An 11,856-nucleotide genomic window follows, 5' to 3' on the forward strand; every position below is an offset into this window, starting at 1 on the left:
TTCGCCATCTCACACTAGGGAATCCACAGAAGATAAACCCAAAAACAAACTAAAAAACTAAAAAATGACAAAAGACTAAGAAATCGGTTATCTTGCATATACAGTGCACCTCACTTCAGCAGTTTACGACTCCCGGATTGATATTTTAAATAGCAATTTAGGACACACTAAATTGACCAAACACCCCCTAGGTTTCAGTCATGTCCCCCGAATTACTCGTGCTCATCAGGTGGATGGACTGGGGATTGATGAGACATTCCGTGCGTGAAAAGACCATTCAGGGATGGTATATGACTATTTACTATGCGTGAACCGGGGAATGAAAGATGGTCTACGAGCTTGACCACTCTTCCTTCGTGCGGAAAACACATTACTCTAAAGAGTGATGAGACAATGGCTCCCATGCAATAAATATAGTCTTGCCCAAGGAGTAGATTATAATCCAGGGGTCCTTGGACTACCATTACGTTCATGTGAACGATTTTCTCTCTCAATGTTATGGGCACATTGGGAAGGATCCCTAATGGTCGACTGGTTCCTTTGTCAAATCCTGTTAGATTTCTCATCTCAGGCAAAAGCAATGGCGAACCAAGCGCTTTCCAAGCAGTCGAGGAAAGGATACTCACAGAAGCCCCTTCATCTATGATGGTACCGGCCATAACCATTCTATATATTTGAGCAATGATTCGGAATGGTATACTAGCCGGTAAACTGGGATTTCCTAGTAGATTCCAATCAAACGAAACAACTAGGTTGCTTGGAGGTGGGACCAAATAGACGGCCGGGTACGACTCTGACGAACTTCCTTCCTGCAGTAAGGGAATGGGTAAATTGCCCCCATGTTCATCGGAGTCTATGCTTACGAAAAGAATTTGGATGATGTCATCCTTGTTCTCTTCGGTGACTATATCATCTGAAGATGGATTCTATGAAGGCAAGACCGGGTCAACTTCCGCCTCGACCTTTTGACTTTCGTCTGGTACAGATTTAGATGGTTTTTCTTCAGTGATAGATACTTCGGCTGACCACCTGGGCGTGTCAGTCGGATTTTCAACTAGTGACGGACTTGGCAAGAGTATCTTATATCCAGGAGGAAGTCGTAACGGTGAAACCGGACGATCGTCCAAAAATCTTTTAGCCTCGTCTAAGAAGGGTCAATGGTGTACGGCGTGATCACCTTCACATAGTTTACAAGGAAATTTGCTTTTTCCTTTTTTTCCAGGGGCTTCACTTTCACTAGTCGACGGTGTATTTTCAACATGATCATCAGAGGTTAACGACATCGGGTTGTGCAAACGAGGGGACCATTCCCTTAAGATCTAAGGGATGCAAGGATAATCTCTATGAAAGTGGTCTCCCTTGCAAATGAAACATGGCGATTTAGGCCTGGTTGGTGCAGTGTGTGGATTTTCGTGAGACGACACTTGGTTACCCTTTTTCGCCTTTGGCTCCTTCTTCTTCTTCTCTTTCTTCTTCTTCTTTTCCTTCTTCTTCTCAGGTACTTGATTTTTGGCTTTACCAGCCCCATCAAGCGAAGAGGAAGGAGGAGAGGAAGAATTGGACGAAGTAGAGGGTTGGGGGGTAACTCTAGAATTGTCTAGTTGCTGACTCGATTGTTCAGGAATTACGGTGTTCTGAACAACGGAGGTTGAGAAAAGCCATACGGGCAAGCCGATTGTCAATCCTGGAAGCGACAATGTGGCCATATGGGGTGCACCAATATCTACCCAAGAAGAGAAGGGACTAGGATTTCCTCCAAGGGGAACTCCTTGGTTGGTGGACTCCATTTTCCTCAACCTAAGACCAACGTAGGAAAGGTGATGATTATTCCGTTTAAAATAAATTTTAGACGCTTTGACACAACTTGTTTTTTCAATTTTAAAGAGTCGAGAAAAAACAAAAGATGACTCTAGTCGCCTTCGATTTTTAATGAGCCTGAAGTGACAAGTGCTCAGATGGACCTTTTCTGTTAAGGAGTCTGAAAAGGAATGAAAGGGACTGCTCTGGAAATCTAGGCAGAGGGATTACCAAACCAATCACAAAACTGCAGAATACTTTCTATGGTACGACAGTCAATCTTCTCGAATGTTGTGTTCAGTGCATTGCGATCGATAGGGCGGTAGACACGACTTCCTATAGATAAAGGATTAAGCCTATTGTGGTCTCCAAAAATATGCTCGACGGTACGTGGGAGCACAAGTCCGTACTGGCACTTATCGTCTCAAAGTGGAGGAATCACCCAACCAATAGTGAAAACAACAGTTACCAGGCTTTACGACGCCGAAATACGTCTCTAGCCTAGACTTCTAGATGTTGTGCGTTAGGTTCCAAAGTGTTGTTAGATTCATTAAATTTATTTTATAGTTGATCTTTCTTAAGAAATTTTCCTTTCAGGTTCACCGCGTGATGTAGATGTACAATTCCTAAAATGCAATCTAAGATGATAAACAGTCGTTTTATCTTCTTTGTGCAATGAAAATCCTAGCTACTAAGAAAAGAGAAATGGCGTTCTTTCAGCAAAGATCATAGAGCACACACTATATGCACTGTCCTAGATCAAACCAATCAAACAGTCTAAATGAAAATGCACATGCATGTATTTGTTTTCAGCCTTCTTAATATATGAATGATAAAAAGAAAACTAATGCGCAAATCTGAATTATTTTTCAAAGCGACAATTACTAAAAAGTTTCTTTTCAAAATTAAAATGAAGACAATGACAACACTTTGCGATTTGGAAATGAAAACTTGCTTTCGACACTAGAAAAACTACTAATTCAGATCGAATACAATAGTAACAGGGTAATCGACTATCAAGAACAATTAGATTCTCTTCTATGACTGAAAATGACACTTGCGACACTTTCAAATCAAGAAACGACAGTACAATTACGTTACTTCTTTGTAAAGGAGAACTGAAAATGACTCAAAAAATACAAAAAAACATTTACAGTTCTTTGCACAATGGAGGCAGAATAACAGCAAGGAAAGGGGTTTCAAATAGAGGTGTACTGACTTCAGGCAGCAAAACTCTTGAATAGATCTGAAAAGAGTGAACACAGAAACCAAAATTTAGGAACAATGCCTAATCTGATCAGCGCACCTGTAACACAGTGAAACTGAAATGCAACGCACCTACTACACTCAGGAAGTGCGCTGAATTTGAGATTCATAGAACAGACAGTGCGTTGGACCAGGGATGAGACTTTGATTGGGTTTCGGGTCACAGTTTGCAGTTCAGTTCAGGGATTTTGGCCGAGCAAGTGGTAATTAGTAAATCAATCATAGGGGTAGATCTAAGGAGGTTACTAGAGCCACCACGAGGGCAATTAGAAAGCTTGTAATTAATTGTTTAATTCATAAAAAAAACCCAGAGATTGACTGAAGCAGCGTTGATCTACTTTGCACTTGCATAGCAAATGCAGTTCGAAGGCTAGCTGGCTTGACTTCAGGCTCCATCTATAAGTTTATAAAGTGAAAAAATGTAGATAAAAAATCAATCTATTCGCTCCCCAGCGGAGTCACCATTTTGTTACAGGGAAAAGTGTCCATGCAGAACTGCTAATCCCACTAATGCTGGTAGCTACCTTAGAAACAAACAAAGTAAAACTACTTTCGTTTTCCTTTATGAAAGATAGATGAGAGAAGAATAAAGGAGACCAACCTCTCTCTTGCGCTTGGTTCCTTGCTCGATTCCTCTCTCTTCTGATAGTCCTTTGCTACTTACTTTCTTGTATACCCAGCTTCACAAAGTACCTGTAGAATCAAAGCAGCATAACACTATATGAGAACATGGATCTATTATCATAAACAATCTAGGATCAGATGTAAATTGACCATACAAATGCATAAAAAATAAATCACACAAGAGTATGGAGGAAAACTTGAATAGCTTTATTGATAATCAAGAAAGAGCCAAGAGAGTTACAACCAATAGTTCTGACCCAACATCATCCTCTCAGCAAGTGAGCCCTTCTTCACCTCATGAAAAGCTTAGATCACCCAACACTATGATGTTGCCTCAAGAAACCAACAACAATTCCTTACAAGATGCAAAATTCCAGCCTCTGGATCTCTGGGATGAGGGATCCATATATAGATGTTTGCAAGGGAGGTGAGTCAGCTTTTGAGATTTGTTTGAGATTTTATTAGTGTCTTCCCTTTGATAGTTCTTGCTTCCACTTGGAGATTGATGATCTCTTACTCATCCCTGGTCGAATTCAGAGAGGCAAGTGTCACAGGAGAAGTTTATGGAAGATTCCATGCTTCTCCACCTCGCGGATTGACACTGCCATTTGTCCCTTCTCACCTATCGTACCCCATAGAAGGGATTTTTGAAATGCAACGCACCTACTATGTGTATTTAGGTGAGATGCAATGCACTTTGCTTATGGAGCAGGTGAAATGGTCCAGTTTTGACCAGTTCTGAGCAATTTTTCATGGAGAACTTCTGGGAGAAGCTATAATCAGTTGACCTTGTTCTTTTAGGGGTTGGAACAACACTTTTAGGGACTTAGGAGCCCTTAGTTTATGGACATTTTTGATCGGGGTTGCAGTGCCCAAAAATGTCTATAACACTATACCCTATTGGGTCTGCCATATGGGATTTTCCATTAAAAAATCGCGACCACAACATTTTATGGAATACACAGGAATATACGTGAAAACTCGCAGCCGGGCCATATAGCTGGACCTCAAAAATTATATACCGGAGCCTATAATTATCGATAGGTCTGCCATATTGCAAATCACTTTATATATGAACCATGAACTCTGCCGATTGCGATAAGCGATTGGGGAGGCGGACCCGAAATACATATGAGCTGGGTTAATAATCCTTTTGGGTCCGCAGTATAACACTCTCCTTTGAAAATTGGGTCCAGAACGTTTTATCGAAAATACAAAGGAATACATGGGAAAACTTGTGGTTGGGCCGTACAGTAAGACTTCAAAATTTATGCACCCAAATTGATAGTTATCGGCGGGTTCGGTATATAGTGGTGTGCCTTATATATAAGCCCTGGAACCTGCCGATTGCAATACCGGATAGGGCTCCGGACCCGACATATATATATATATATATATATATATATTATATATATATATATATATATATATATAGACACACACACACATGTTAATATCGTCGGCGGGTTTGCAATGTTAGACTTCCCTTTGAAAAAACCCGACCTCAATACTTTTCGGAAAACACAAGAATATATGGGAAAACCTTCGTCTGGCCATAAGGTCGGACTTGAAATAATATGCATCCTGGTCTATAATCATCGTCGGGTCCGGGTGGTAGCGGTGTGTCTTATGTAAAGGCCCCGGACCCCACCGATTGCGATATGCGATGGGGCTTCGGACCCGAAATATATACATTTTGGTTAATAAAACCGTTGGGTCCAGAAGCCAGGTGCGCCTTATGTATATATATAGCCTGGGAATCCCACCGATTGCGATATGTGATGGGGCTCTGGACCCAAAATATATGCATTTTGGTTAATAAAACCGTCGGGTCCAAAAGCCAGGTAAGCGTTGTGTTTTAATGTTGATTGTGGTTAAGCGAAAAAAGGGTAAGTTGGGCATTTTTTCAAGTATTTCTATTACAAAGAGTTATAATGGGAATGAAGATGCGATAGAAGGTTTTGGGTGTTGAAAAAGTCCTGATGAAGGATATGAATGAAGGAATTAGAAAGGGTTATAGATGAACCATGTGGTAGAGGTTTATTAAAGTGGCTTACCCATTATGAATTGAAGATTTGAATCCCCATAGAGTTAAAATTCCTAGGATAAAATAGATCATTCGGAGAGATGCAAGATCAACTTCTAGGGGACCCATTCAAAATTGCTACCAGGGAAAATTTTTACAGGGTGATGGTTGTGGCCACAACAAATGGCGAATTGTTGGGTGAACCGGTTATCTCTATTTTTAAATAAACCTTGGATCAATAGAACATCAGGGTGTTAAGATAAACTTGAAATGAAAACTGTATAGATGGATAGGCATGGGTTCCACTTCAAAATTAGTTGTTTAAGGTGGGATGGAGACAAATAGATTCTACTCACTAATAGGGTTTTGACAGGCATTCTCCAATGGTAGTATTATGGGATTTATTGACCCTCTTTTACCTGTTTCTACTTTCAAAATCCTTTCGAGGCCATCACTAGTCTATCAATACCTGTTTAGGTGTGTACCTCAGCTCTTTATTGCTTATCAAAATTGATGTAGATATGTTGCTTTGCACTTTATATAAGAATTTCAGTGCTATATTTCCATATGATTGAATGGGGCGCATTCATGGATCCTGCGATATTTTTAAACCGCTTAAGCAAGGTTAGGCTTGCTGTATCAACCGGTACTCTAAGCCCAACAACAGTCCCTACTCTAACCGATTTCCCAAACAACCTGTCCTTCTAGATTGGCACAAGGACTTGACATTTCATTTTCTTTTAGATAAGTCCTTCTAGTTTTAGGCACAAGGACTAGAGCAATTTGCCACAGGTATATGACAATGAGTTTAGCCCATGAAAGGAGGTTTACTTATAGATGACAGATATTGGAAAACTTAGTGTGGTGGATGGGACCAATGGAGAATGACTGCAAACCTTACAAGCAAGTATAGGCTAGGTTTGAGTGGGATTTTAAAATGCAACGTTCGTCCATGCCAGTCCAGCTGTAGTTACACATTTTTTTGTTTTGTTTTATAAAGATGCCCCTACATGCTCCAGGTATCCAGGTTATCAACAGATTTTACCTAGTTCCCAACAGATGCTAATGAATGGCTTCGATTTGAATTCCACAACTGACTTTCAAGTTCTCATGGGCTCATTGGAAATTTGTTTGATTTGCAAGGTAATGATGGATTTAGGATCAGCAGACTCATCAGCAGGTTAATGAAGGAGGCAAAATCTGAAGGTGGCGAATGGGGGCAATCTGAAAAAGGAAAAAAATGAGACTGGAGGACCGAAATTAGTTGGCTGAAAAGGACTGCAATCAAAAGGAAAATAAACTTTGTGTAAAACAGGAAAGGACAGGATGAAAATGTAACTAAGCTAATAGCAAAATAAAATGAATCCTAACCTACTCAGGCAGTAACCACCACGTGGTGGCTACTAGGAGTGTCCCTTAAGAGGTTGGCCATTAACATGGAGTTTCTCAGTGTCTCCCTGTAAGGTTTTCGATCTGTAAGCTCCCTGACCAATTTTTTCCTCAACTTGGAACGGGCCCAGCCATAAGTGTTGAAGTTTCGCGTGCTTACCCTTTGGGGTGACCCTATCGGCCCAGAGAGCATTTGTTAGAGCGTTGTGCGTTGTTATGTGAATCGATTTATCGAAAGCAAATTTGGTCAACTTTAGTGATGAAAAATAAGGAGCGTTATCAAACATGAGAATGTTAGGGATGGCCAACCTGTTGACAATAAATTTCTCCATGAAAGATATTACCTCGTCTTCACTCTCATTCACAAGCCTATCATGCTCTTTTTCATCAATGAGTGCATTTTTGAATGTCTTCTCGCAATGTAGGAGCTCAAGGATCTGCTCGTCACCTTCGAACGCCTGCCAATTTGAGATGTTATGAGGTACGGAAGGTCTGAAAATCAATCCAAAATAATATTTATTCTTGTTTAATCTAAGATCAGGCAAAAGTTTTGTAGCCATATCAGTCATCAGATCGACATCTTGGTTTTGCCATCGAGGTATGTGTATGATATGAAAAGCATCAAAACTATCAGTTAAGCTCCATACCTCATGTTGGTATCTCACCAGATGTGGCGAATTGAAATGTATCCTTTCCCTTACCTGGTCCACAATTATTTGTGAGTCTCCAGAAGCTTTAAGATTTCTCACCTTCATATCAATGGCTTTTTTCAAGCCCTGTAGCAAGCCTCTGTATTATATCGTGTTGTTGGTGCACACGAACTCCAACCGGCTGGCCATCGAATGTTGGTCCCTTTGCGGGTTAATGAGCATGTTCCCAGCACCTGCACCTTCTAGGCAGTTAGAGCTATCACAATAGAGTGTCCAAAATATAGAGTCTAATGTTACATCAATTGAATTTCTTTCTATGAAATTAGTCCTATCATCTACTATATTACAGGGTAGCTCATCAGTCGGACTACAGGGGAGAGCTTCCAATCATGTGTTTATTGCAATTTCTTCAATTGTTGTTGCATGGAATTTCCCGAGACAGGTTTCTGTGGCACAAACATTGAAATTATAATTCCCAAGGATCGAGTTGGTAAACATTACAGGTTCATTGGGGCCGTTTAATTCTGTCACCACATACTTCATGTATCTTTCTCGGTCGACTCTCAGCATATCACACTTCCCCTTCTAAGGCAGCAAGAGATGGGACCAATCAGTTGAGAAATATCCATTCAGTTTTGTTGACCAGTCCCTACCAAGCAACATTCCATAAGCCTCGGGTATATCGACTACCACTATATCAATGACTTGTGTATATTGTGGTTTAGCAGCCATCCGAATCAACACATCTTTCAATTCTCAAATTACTTTCACATTTGTCCTGTCCAATTGCATAATTCGAGTCCCAATTTTCTCGGGTATCACATGCAGTATTTTAGCAACATCATAAGGAATCACAGTGGATGAGGCACTGGAATCTACCAAGCAATTGTGTACATTCATGTTGAGGATTTCAAATGTGATAAGGAAAGGTGGAGTCATGGATTTTGATTTTCTCTCTATGATGGCTGCATTGACATCTTGGGGGTTTCGATTCATTTTGGATAGAGTGACTTCCATAGCTGATGGCATTTGGGCTGTAATGGAGGTGTTGACAGGTCTGGACACTGACTTCTTGGTTTGGCTGCTTGGGATGGTGGGAACTTTGCAGTTCTGCTCATTCATAGCTTTCAGGAGCAGATCTCTTTGCTGCGTTAATTTTAGCAAATCAAAGTATGTGATATTAGCCCTAGATTTCTTAAGATCATCCACAATATTGTAATCAATATTATAAACATGATAGGGCAGAGTAAACATACCAGTTTTGCTGTTCTTAGGTGGAAGTTTACCATTTTGAGTCGCCTTCATTGCAGTGGGAGCTGTATTATCTTTCTCTAGATGGTTTTCCATTGGGGTATTCTTGGACTGATGACTTGGTCTACCCTTCTCAACAGGAACTTTGGGAGTGGGTGCCTTCAAAGGGTGGACATCTTTCTTTGTTTGGTCTACAGGCTTCATCACACCTGCAAGTGGCCCCTTACTTCGTGTGTGGATTTCATTAGTGTGGATTTTTTCCATACTATCTCCTTCGCCATCATTCTCATTTGTATAGAAATCCCACAACACATTGATTTTAGATTCTTCGTCCAAGGGCTCTTCTACTTGATATTCTTCCTCATTTTCTTGTTCTGGCTCCAGCTCCACTATAGGTTCTTCTTTGTTAAGGAGCGATCCGATAAGAGCCAGCTCTTCCATATTTAAATTCCCTTCATTGGGTGGAGCAGGTAACGCAAGTTGACCTTGACCACCTTCTGTCTTCTTATGATAGAAAGGTTTGAAGGGTTTTCTATTGTAATACTCTCCTCCATTCCCACTAGTACTCTCTCCAGAATTCCTTTTCATATCTATGACTGTGTTTGTCAGTTTCTTAATGATCCAATGCAAACCTTCGACATCTGTGGCGTCCCTTTCCTTGCCCTCAGCCACTTTGTTATCACTCCAATTATTCTTCTTGGATGACTGAGAGGCTTTCTTCCCTTCGGTTGTATGATGACATGTTGTGAGACTAATCATTTGATTCTCGACTTTCATTGCTTCATTGATAGCACCTTGTAAGGTTTGTGCATTACTTCTCTTGACCCACATCGCAGTAGGGACAGGGAGAGTGGTGATCTAGAATTCCATGAGAACCTCATCAGTAGGTCTAGTGTTAGCCGGGATTATATTGAACAAAGTGTTGAACTGAATGTTGAAATCCTTGACCTTTTCTTTGGCTTCAATTTTTAAATGGGATAGTTCTAAAACTAAGGCTGCAAGTGTTTTGTCATTGCCAAACTTGTCTAAGAAGGCTTGTTGAAAGGCAGCCCATGAGGTGATCGATCCTATTCTCAAGCTAAAGTACCAAGTGGAGGCTGCACCAATCAGAGTGAAAGGGAATAAGCGACATACCACATCCTCATCTGCTACCCCTAACATGCGCACGGTTAGGAAGAAAGAGTGAATATGATTATCAACAATGTCTCCCGCTCAGGGTCGAATTTAAGCAATACTCTTTCTGCATTCTTGGGTAAGGCATGCTGCTACCCAGGTACCGCTACGACATCCTATGCAAGCCAGGGAGGGAGTGCTCCTGGAGGAGGTGGAGGTTGATTCCCACCTGGAGGAGGTGGTGGAGGTTGATTCCCACCCAGAGGGGGAAGTAGAGGTTGATTCCCACCTGGAGGAGGAACGTTAGCCATGTTATGGATATGGAGGTTCTGGTTGAGGGTTTCTTCGAGGCATTCTTTGCTAGGATTTACCAAATCAAACCAGGGATTACCTTCAAAAGGGGAATCCTCAGGAATTTCTTCCCAAGGAGTGTTGATACTTTGCAAAGAGTCTAGCACAATATCTTCAAGAGAAGGGGCTGCAGATGTCTCTTCACTTATGGGAAGGATCCTTGGCTTTCTTTTAGCTGTCAGAGGTAAGGAATGGAAGATGGGAAGCTGAGATAGGGAGCGAGCGTAGGCACGAGTAAGCACTCTGACTGGTTGTTCTTGAGTGACAGGATACTCCCATAGTCTATCTTCTTGGGGTGACCCAGACACGGGATTGAGATTTCTTTCCTCTGTTTCTTCAAAATGAGGCTTTTCCAAATGGGAGGAGGGATCTTTTAGACCTTTACGAACCATGTATTAATCCTTTTGAATCCATGCGTGGCATTTATAGATGAAATATTGAAAAGCTGTGGAAGACGGTTCAGGCCCTCCTTCTAGCGCTAATTTGTTGACATGGCGAATTTTCACTATACCAACAAGGGGAACTAACCCGATCACAGATCCCAATTAGATATGCTTTTATTTGGGATGGCTAGCTCCAACGGGCTTTAGAGGATCCCGTAAACTGCTATATGTGTTGAAAGATTACCTCTTAGAGGAAGACTTTAATTATATCAACAAACAAAATAACTAACCTATATGTATCAAGTCCTATCTACACTACCACTAACTACTCTAATCTAGTCCTAACTATCCTAATATATCCTGCAGGAGCAAAACAAAGGAGGTTAAACATCATATATAAATCCCAAGTCCAAATGAATCAATTACTGGTCCACATAAGAACAAGGCTATATTAAATCCTAATCGCAATCCAATTACTTATACAGGAATATACATTCCTTTCCATACAAATAACACTTGCAACTGATGTTTAACAAAGTCTGGAATCAACAACCTTTCATGAATTATCAATGCTATTGAATTACATTCAAATAACCAGGAATAACCATGAACTGCTAGTTATCAATATGCACAAAGCAAATCACATTTGTCTTTATACCAGCAACAACACACTGATTCTAAACATATGAGAGAAAAGGGAAATAAATCTGAAACAACAGGCTCCTTCTTGAACCAAATAGTCTTCTTTATTCACAATAAATCAAAGCTGTTTTCTCCAAACAAAAAGCCCCTCTCTCCTATCTAGAGGTAATATTTATGCCTCAAGTCCATGACCCTTCGTCTTCCCCTGTTCTTTTCAATATACTGATTAGAATACACAAATGTATAGCCATCAGTGTTGCTGCTGACACGTAGAAGGCATTTCCTATCACTGGAGCGCTTCATTTCCTAGGGAAATGAATAGATGTTGATTAGAAGAGGATGACTGTGTGTCATCTCTTCATTA

Source organism: Pinus tabuliformis, chromosome 9 (genome assembly GCF_031772625.1).
Source record: "Pinus tabuliformis cultivar Carrire ecotype Pingquan chromosome 9, CPIR1, whole genome shotgun sequence".
Lineage (NCBI taxonomy): Eukaryota > Viridiplantae > Streptophyta > Pinopsida > Pinales > Pinaceae > Pinus > Pinus tabuliformis.